Below are 9,142 nucleotides of genomic sequence, written 5' to 3'. Positions count from 1 at the left end.
AGGCTTGTTTTTAATGAGTTCCAATAGCATACTGCCGGCTCATTATTATAAAAATTGATTATCAGGGATAATAAAATATAATAATATCCAAGTAATATCGATGATTATTATTGGTTAGGGAACTCGTTTTTGGTATTATCCTTATTGTTGTTGGTGTTGTTGTTGTTGGTGGTGGTGTTGTTGTTGTGGTTAATCTATAAGATTGTGTATTTCCCAATGGGTAGAACAGACGAATGTGAATGTTATATTTTATATGTAAAAAGGCCGGAGCATGTTGCAGTACATTTACTATGAAAAGAGGATTTTCCACGATGACTGCATAGAGGCCTGTGGCTGTGGGTGATCTAGGAAGAAAAGTATCATAAACCATTCCATTTCTTTATTCTCTGTGGTACCGACACAGTTAAGGTATCCATGATCCTGCACTGTGAGAAACTCTGCAGATTTCTGTCATTTTTCTGTGCCTCAGTAGAGCCCCAAAACACACATAAATCTAGATTTGTACAACTCTAGAGAAACAGAGGCAGTGTAGCGGGAAGCCTAATCTTGAATTGCTGTGCACACCTGCTCAGAAAGCATCACGGTTCACACACACACACACACACACCATCCACACTCTCCATCTGTTTGTGTGTGTGAATGCATTCTTGCCTCTGTGTGTGTCTGTGTTTCGTCCTGTTGGAGATGTGTGACCCGATGATATAGGACACAGGGCTGACACAATAAGACCTAGTGACAGAAGAAGACAGGGCTGTGAGGAGAGGCCAGGGAAGGCTCAGAAACACAATCCGGTGTTGAGAGAAACAAATTGCCTTTTGGTGAGTTAGGAGGGTAGATGAAGGGAGAATATCATTGTGTCCTTGTTACACTAGGAAAACAAAACATTCACTGTAGGAGATTCGTTTCAAGCCCCGCTGGAATGCACAGGAGACAGAGACTTTGATTACACTACCCATTGCTGTTATACTGTACCTAGATAATATTGGGACAGTATGAATAGTTCAGGTTTCTTATCATATTTGTTTTTGGATAGTAGGTCTAAATAATTACATAAAACTAAAGCCCTTGTCACCAATACTATTAGTGGTCCCAAATGTTGGTCATATTTTGTACCCATTGCGGTGGATTACTGCTCCCATCACATGGGATAGCGATGTAGATAATTGCTCCCTACAACTTCAGGCCATTGTCATTTGTGACATTAATTAATTCTGTGTAATTTAAAAGGCTGTCTGCAGACAGGGGACCTCACGCCTCCTCTGGCCTCCGCTCCATGATTGAATTTCACAAAGTTCATCTCTGCCGCTCTTAACTTTTCCACTCCACTTCACATGCAAGGGAGAGTGAGAGGGAACAACATATCCTAAAAAGTATCAGCCTTATTCTGGTTACTATCCATCATGGTGGAAGCAGGGGAGGACAGTGAGGGATCTAGCCAGCCAGAGTATCAGTAGAGTAGAGAAAGATGACCCTATGGACCTAGCACCCCATGTCATCATCTCTCGCTCTCTGTCTGTCCATTCTCTCTGGAGCTGCTGGGCTGGAGGAGAACACAGCTCCACTCCATCAAGTTGTAGAAGCCATGAGAAAAGACAGAGGGCACACTTACAGGCAATGCATACACGCAAGTGCATGTACACACAAATGCAAACACACACACACACACACACACCAACACACACACAGACACAAACAAACACACACAAACACTCACACATATATATATACACACACACACACACGTACACAAACACACACGTGTGCGCATAGATAGACACACACACTACATCAGACTAGCCAATGCCCTAGACCAGGTATTCCCAAACTGGGGAACACGATACCGTCAGGGGTACGCCAAATAAAAATGTGATTTACATATTTTTTTTAAATAGAGAAAAGAAAATTCATTTTTTTGTACATTTTTTTCTTTGCATTTTCAAACAGTCCATTTATATTTTCCAACGGGGCTATACATTTGGATGAGGTTTTTTTCTCACCTGAGTAGCCTCGTTTCACTGCCAAAAATAAAATGAAACCATCTAGTGTTCAGCGAAATAACATCACAATGTCAAATACAGGTAGCCTCGTCAAATAATTAACATCCAATCACATTAACCATGACTTTCTCGCAGGAATTCCACTAATGGTCCGTATGTAGCCAAACGTAGTTGCTGCCTCCCTGTCATGGCAAAAGCCATGACAGGGAGACATAGTGCAGGTACCCAAGTGGCTCCCAAAGCCACTTGGGTACACTGCAGCATCCACCGAGAGGCTCTTGCTGCTAAGGGAATGCCTGACAGCTTGAAAAACGTTTTGGACACTACAGTGAAAATGGTTAACTTTGTTAAAGCAAGGCCCCTGAACTCTCGTGTATTTTCTGCACTATGCAATGATATGGGCAGCAACCATGCAACACTTTTACAACATACAGAAGTGCGCTGGTTATCAAGGGGCAAAGTATTGACACTTTTTTTTTTTAAATTGAGAGACGAACTTAAAGTTTTGTTTACTGACCATAATTTTCACTTGTCTGATCGCTTGCATGATGACGGATTTCTCACCAGACTGGCCTATCTGGGTGATGTTTTTTCTCACCTGAATAATATGAATCTAGGATTACAGCGACTCTCCACAACCGTGCGGGACAAAATTGAGGCTATGATTAAGAAGTTGGAGCTTTTCTCTGTCTGCATTAACAAGGACAACACACAGGTCTTTCCATCATTGTATGATTTTTTATGTGCAAATGAACTCAAACTTACGGACAATGTCTAACGTGATATAGCGAAACACCTGATTGAGTTGGGTGCGCTATTACGCAGGTACTTTCCCGAAACGGATGCACAAACAACTGGATTCGTTATCCCTTTCATGCCCTGCCTCCAGTTCACTTACTGATATCTGAACAAGAGAGCCTCATCAAAATTGCAACAAGCGGTTCTGTGAAAATGTTATTGAATCAGAAGCTACTGCCAGATTTCTTGATTGGGCTGCGCTCAGAGTATCCTGCCTTGGCAAATCGCTCTGTTAAGACACTGATGCCCTTTGCAACCACATACCTATGTGAGAGTGGAATCTCGGCCCTTACTACCATGAAAACTAAATACAGGCACAGACCATGTGTGGAAAATGATTTAAGACTGAGACTCTCTCCAATACAACCCAAGATTGAAGAGTTATGTGAATCCTTTCAAGCACACCCTTCTCATTAACCTGTGGTGAGTTATTCACAATTTTCGATGATGTTCGATGTTTAGTGTGTGTGTGTGGCAGGCTTACAATGATGGCAAAAAACATCATTTGAGATTGCACTGACCCTGGTGCTAGGGGGGTACACAGCTGGAGGTTGAATGTTTGAAGGGGTACGGGACTATACAAACTTTGGCAACCACTGGCCTAGACAGACCTGAGGATGAGTTAAAGATGGATTGGACAAAGATGGTGTCATGAAAGAGACAGGAATAGCTACAGAATAGATTTACTAAACCACAGTTCTGCAGACAATTCACCATGTTGGCATGGAATGCTCGATGAGAAAACATTCTAATTAGCATTCTAGAATGGCATATTTGTTGCCAATATGGCAGCCATTCAAAATCTAAATCTCACCCAGATTTTGCTGAGGTCTGTATATCTACGGTTCAGGTGTATTCTGTTATACACCTGGGAGACACTGGGTCTATGGAGTTCAATAATTTCCCCTCACTGTGTCTTCCACCGCAGAAATACTTCTTGGAGAACCTTGATGTTTTTGACATTATTGTTCCAATCCTTCTTCCTCTGGACCGTGGCAGTTAACGTTACAGAGGACATTCTGGATCTCAGATGCTACAGGGACGTTTCCCTCGGCACCGCAGGGACAAGGCAAGGCTGGGTAAGCCTGAGAAATCAGCTGCTCTTGGCCTCAGTGCAGTGTGGGATGGCTCATTGGGCCCACGCAGGTACAGTAGCAGGGTGAAAGATGACTGCAGAGTTTCACAGCTGGTCAGCACTCCTCCCTCCATCCCTCCAATGTTCATTCCTCTCCTCCTTTTTCCTCCTTCCGGGGACTATGCTTGACTGACTCCATTACCCAATCCTCACCCCCTCTCCATCACCTTTTTTCCCAATCCAATCTGACGCACGGTCCATATACACAGTACCAGTCAAAAGTTTGGACACACCTACTCATTCAAGGGTTTTCTTTATTTTTACTATTTTCTACATTGTAGAATAATAGTGAAGACATCACAACTAGGAAATAACACATATGGAATCATGTAGTAACCAAAAACGTTGTTAAACAAATCAAAATATATTTCATATTTTAGATTCTTTAAAGTAGCCACCCTTTGCCTTGATGACAGCTTTGCATACTCTTGGCATTCTCTCAACCAGTTCATGAGGTAGTCACCTGGAATGCATGTCAATTAACAGGTGTGCCTTGTTAAAAATTAATTTGTGGAATTTCTTTCCTTCTTAATGCATTTGAGCCAAAGAGTTGTGTTGTGACAAGGTAGGGGTGGTATGCAAAAGATAGCCCTATTTGGTAAAATACCAAGTCCATATTATGGCAAGAACAGCTCAAATAAGTAAAGAGAAATGGCAGTCCATCATTACTATAAGACATGAAGGTCAGTCAATCCGGAAAATTTTAAGAACTTTGAAAGTTTCTTCAAGTGCAGTCGCAAAAACCTTCAAACACTATGATGAAACTGGCTCTCACGAGGACCGCCACAGGAAAGGAAGACCCAGAGTTACCTCTGCTGCATAGGATAAGTTCATTAGAGTTAACTGCACCTCAAAATGCACCTCAAATTTCTGCATAGAAAACACAATGAAAGGATACCAATAAGAAGAAGCGACTTGCGTAGGCGGAGAAACACGAGCAATGGACATTTGACCGGTGGATATCTGTCCTTTGGTCTGATGAGTCCAAATTTTAGATTTTTGGTTCCAACCGCCGTGACTTTGTGAGATGCAGAGAAGGTGAAAGGATGATCTCTGCATGTGTGGTTCCCAACATGAAGCATGGAGGAGGAGGTGTGATGGTGTGGGGGTGCTTTGCTGGTGACACTGTCTGTGATTTATTTAGAATTCAAGGCACACTTAACCAGCATGCCTACCACAGCATTCTGCAGCAATACTCCATCCCAACTGGTTTGTGCTTAGTGGGACTATCATTTGGTTTTGAACACGACAATGACCCAACATACCTCCAGGTTGTATAAGGCTATTTGACCAAGAAGGAGAGTGATGGAGTGCTGTATCAGATGACCAGGCCTTCACAATCACCCGACCTCAACCCATTGAGATGGAGCTGGACCGCAGAGTGAAGGAAAAGCAGCCAACAAGTGCTCAGCATATGTGAGAACTCCTTCAAGACTGTTGGAAAAGCATTCCAGTTTAAGCTGGTTGAGAGAATGCCAAGAGTGTGCAAAGCTGTCATCAAGGCAAAGGGTGGCTACTTTGAAGAATCTAAAATATCAAATATATTTGGATTTGTTTAACACTTTTTTGGTTACTACATTATTACATATGTGTTATTTCATAGTTTTGATGTCTTCACTATTATTCTTCACTATTATTCTATTAGTCTTCACTATTATTCACTATTATTCACTATTATTCTAATGTAGAAAATAGTAAAAATAAAGAAAACCCCTTGAATGAGTAGGTGTGTCCAAACTTTATAATGGTACTGTACACAAACATTAAATGTATGCATACACCCCATCTCCAAAGACAGTTTTTTTTCAGGTGATTGAGTCATTGTTGCAGCTGCTGTAAACTCGATACGTGAGTGTGTGTGTGTGTGTGTGTGTGTGTGTGTGTGTGTGTGTGTGTGTGCTTGTTGTTTTTAGGGTTCGCAGAGTCCGTCCAGTCCTGAGCTGACCAGCGGCTGGGTAACAGTAGCTGTTTGACAGATGGACTGTTTGCTGTTGGAGAGCGATTTGGGAGTTATATAGAGGTTGGGTAGGCAGAGGTAAAGCTCACAAACATGTGCTCCTTCACACACACACACCTTTTCAACAGTAAACACAGTTGGGCCAGGTGAAGGGATGGAGGGAGGAAGGGATGGATGGAGAGCGGGATAGAAGAGAGGAAGGGAACTCATGCCTAGCCTAGATTTTTGGTGTGTTGCTTGGCAACTCCAGTTCATTAGACTGACTCTGGCATCCAGTGAATATGTATACTGTTTAAGGAGACGCACACACGCGCGCACACACACACAGCACACACCAGAGAGGACTGGGGGACACTTGAATACCAGTGTGTGTGTGCGTGTGTGTGTGTGTGTGTGTGTGTGTGTGTGTGTGTGTGTGTGTGTGTGTGTGTGTGTGTGTGTGTGTGTGTGTGTGTGTGTGTGTGTGTGTGAATGCTCCCCTCTCCATCCCCCCTCCATGCCCTGATGCACTAACAGCCATCCATCAGCGGGCCCATTTATCTGGGGACTCAGTTAAGACCCACCATTGTCTGGTTAAAGAATCTCACTTAAAGCCGAGGTAAAGAACCCTTTCAGGAGGGGTTTTTGGGAGTTCTCCGGCTGGAGAGGGTTTTTGTTGGAGTTTAGGCTAGATCCAGATTGAGGCAGAATCAAACAGTAGCTGATATGCTACACATTGGGGGTGAATGCAGTGAGTTACTACTGTACCTCCATATTCTTTAAAACTTGTGCAAGGTGAAATATACATTTAAGTAATTGTTCGTTCTACGTTATAGCGCTGATGATGTTGAGTAAATAAGATGTTCTTCGAAACACTTTGACAGCTAGTGAGTAATGTGTACAACTAGATGTCACAGTGGCATTTGTAGGACCAAGCAGTGGTTGTGATCCCCCGTGTGTCCTGTCTGCTCTTTGTCCTTCCCTGGCATCGAGGCACAAACGCATCATACATCTTGTAGGACTTGTACTCCGTGCCTTTTCTCAGCCCTGTAAATATGCTAACGTTCTCTGACTACTGGCATTTTGAGTTGTTGGCATTCTGTGAGAGAGAGAGAGAGAGAGAGAATTCAAAAACAAATCCAATTTTGATAAACTCCCACATCTATTGGGTGAAATATCACAGTGTGCCATCACAGCAGCAAGATTTGTGACCTGTTGCCACAAGAAAAGGGCAACCAGTGAAGAACAAACACCATTGTAAATACAACCCATATTTATGTTTATTTATTTTCCCTTTTGTACTTTAACTATTTTCACATTGTTAAAACACTGTATATAGACCTAATATGACATTTGAAACGTCTCTATTCCTTTTGAACGTTTTAATGTTTACTGTACATTTTTTATTGTTTATTTCACTTTTGTTTATTATCTACTTCACTTTGTCAATTTTAACATATATTTCCCATGTCAATAAAGCCCATTGAATTGGAGCGAGAGAGCGAGAGAGCGAGAGAGCGAGAGAGAAATACCACTTGAAATGTAAATCTCAGCTTTACTTTATCCTCTATTGGGGGCGGTTTGCATTTTTATATGAAATGTTCCTGATTTGAATGTAGATGTGTGGATACAGAGAGCCTATCATACTGTATCTGTATTCACCCAGGCCAGTATATGAAGAGACAGTCTGTGTTTGACTTGAATAAATGCATCTGTCAAAGCAGCAGACGTCGCCTCTCTGTCATAGTGTCAAAACAGGATGACTGTCACTCGCATTGGCCTTGTGTGTGCATAGCTTGACACATGTTCATTTGGCTGGAGGGATAAACGTTACAAGTAAGGTATTGAATTGAAGATGTCACACTCAAGGCATGTACATGTATATGAAGGTGAAAATGTGAGTTAAGATTTGATATGGACCAATGACTTTTGACAGAGTTTTATATTGGTATTTCCTATTCACGAGGAAGCTGCTGTTTCTCTGAAAGGCCGATTAAAAACATGGTGCTGTTTGCATCTGACCTTAATACAATTTGATTTGATTTGATTTTGACTAGTTAAAAACGTTTGCAGACAGTTCACTTAATATTCAACAAAAGTTGGATAGACCAACACTCTTTCAAAATACTAAAGGGCAATAACGCCGGTTTTCAACCTCATCCATCTCCAGCAACAAACCAGTGTCTTATGTGAAAAGAGCACATTTCTATGATCTGTGGTTAAATAGATAAAGGGAATGGTTCTAAAAAATACTAATCTGTGACATCACAGATAGTCGTACTACATTTTATTTTTTACTGTGATTGTCAAAACCGGCAGTAGAATATTTGAACTTTATATTTTTCTTCTACAAAACGTAGATATTTGCCGTTTTCACATGTAGACACAATTGTGTTGGAGATAATTAAAATGAGGTTGAAAAGTGGTGGAATTGCCCTTTAATGTGAAACAAACATAAACCTGAATGCATACAAGTGTCTCCTAGAAAATGCACTTTGGATAGTCCCCCAAAAACATTGGGATCTCATGGGTCAATGTTCCTCTATTGTATCCGTCTGCAGTACGTAATCTACCTGCAGGACAGCTGTGCGCCGCTGCCTGCCACGTCTTCCAGAATCATGCGAGAATCATGGCCAATTCATCCACTGTGTGAATGAACGGACGCGGCAAGGGGGGGCGCACTCTTACCTCCGTTCTTTTTAAAATCCTGCGAACCCGATGGCTATCACTGAGCGCTTGCATTGCACGCAGCAACTCACATAACCGCGCACTCTGCAATGCTCTGTCTGATCTTCCTTCTTGCTACAGTTTTAACAAAGTTTTAAGAGTTCGCGTCACTTGGATTGCGTCCTTGTCTCGTGGCCGAGGCTATTGTCTGTGAGGTGAAGCGGAGCGCGGCAGTGCAGTGCGGTGTAGTGTCCAGTTACAAACAGTGCACTGTGCTGCTGCGAGGAGGCACGGCGACAGAAATATATGGCTCTAGAGAGACGGCAGAGAGAGACCGAGAGAGAGAGGGGGAGAGAGAGATCTGAGAAAGCTGTACAGTAGTCAGAGACTGACCCGGAGTTAGTGGATTTTGTTTTAAATAGGAGAACGCAAACTGGGATTACTCCACCTTTACGGTATTTTTTTCCCTGAGCCACAACAACACTCACCTTCTTCAGACTGGTTGAGACCTGCAGTTGTTCTCCTGCTAGATGAATAGGAGTAGTTGGAGACTTCACTAGGTGAGTGGTTTACACATATTGGCATTTGAAAGGCTTTACCATGCCGATG

The 9,142-nt window shown here is 42.4% G+C and overlaps 1 protein-coding gene across 3 annotated transcripts in view; it reads left to right on the top strand.

Annotated features, from left to right (window-relative positions):
* The first annotated feature begins 8,397 nt into the window (after positions 1-8,397).
* The window catches only part of sema5a (sema domain, seven thrombospondin repeats (type 1 and type 1-like), transmembrane domain (TM) and short cytoplasmic domain, (semaphorin) 5A), a 193,270-nt gene continuing 192,525 nt past the window's right edge, over positions 8,398-9,142 (top strand). For all 3 annotated transcript variants that reach the window (XM_029697428.1, XM_029697432.1, XM_029697441.1), the window contains exon 1: positions 8,398-9,093. The gene's annotated coding sequence lies outside the window, so the exon portion shown is untranslated. The remainder of the gene's footprint in view (positions 9,094-9,142) is intronic.

Source organism: Salmo trutta, chromosome 2 (genome assembly GCF_901001165.1).
Source record: "Salmo trutta chromosome 2, fSalTru1.1, whole genome shotgun sequence".
Taxonomy (NCBI): Eukaryota; Metazoa; Chordata; class Actinopteri; order Salmoniformes; family Salmonidae; genus Salmo; species Salmo trutta.
The sequence above is the reverse complement of the archived record's forward strand: the minus strand, read 5'-3'. Positions and strand labels throughout refer to the sequence as shown.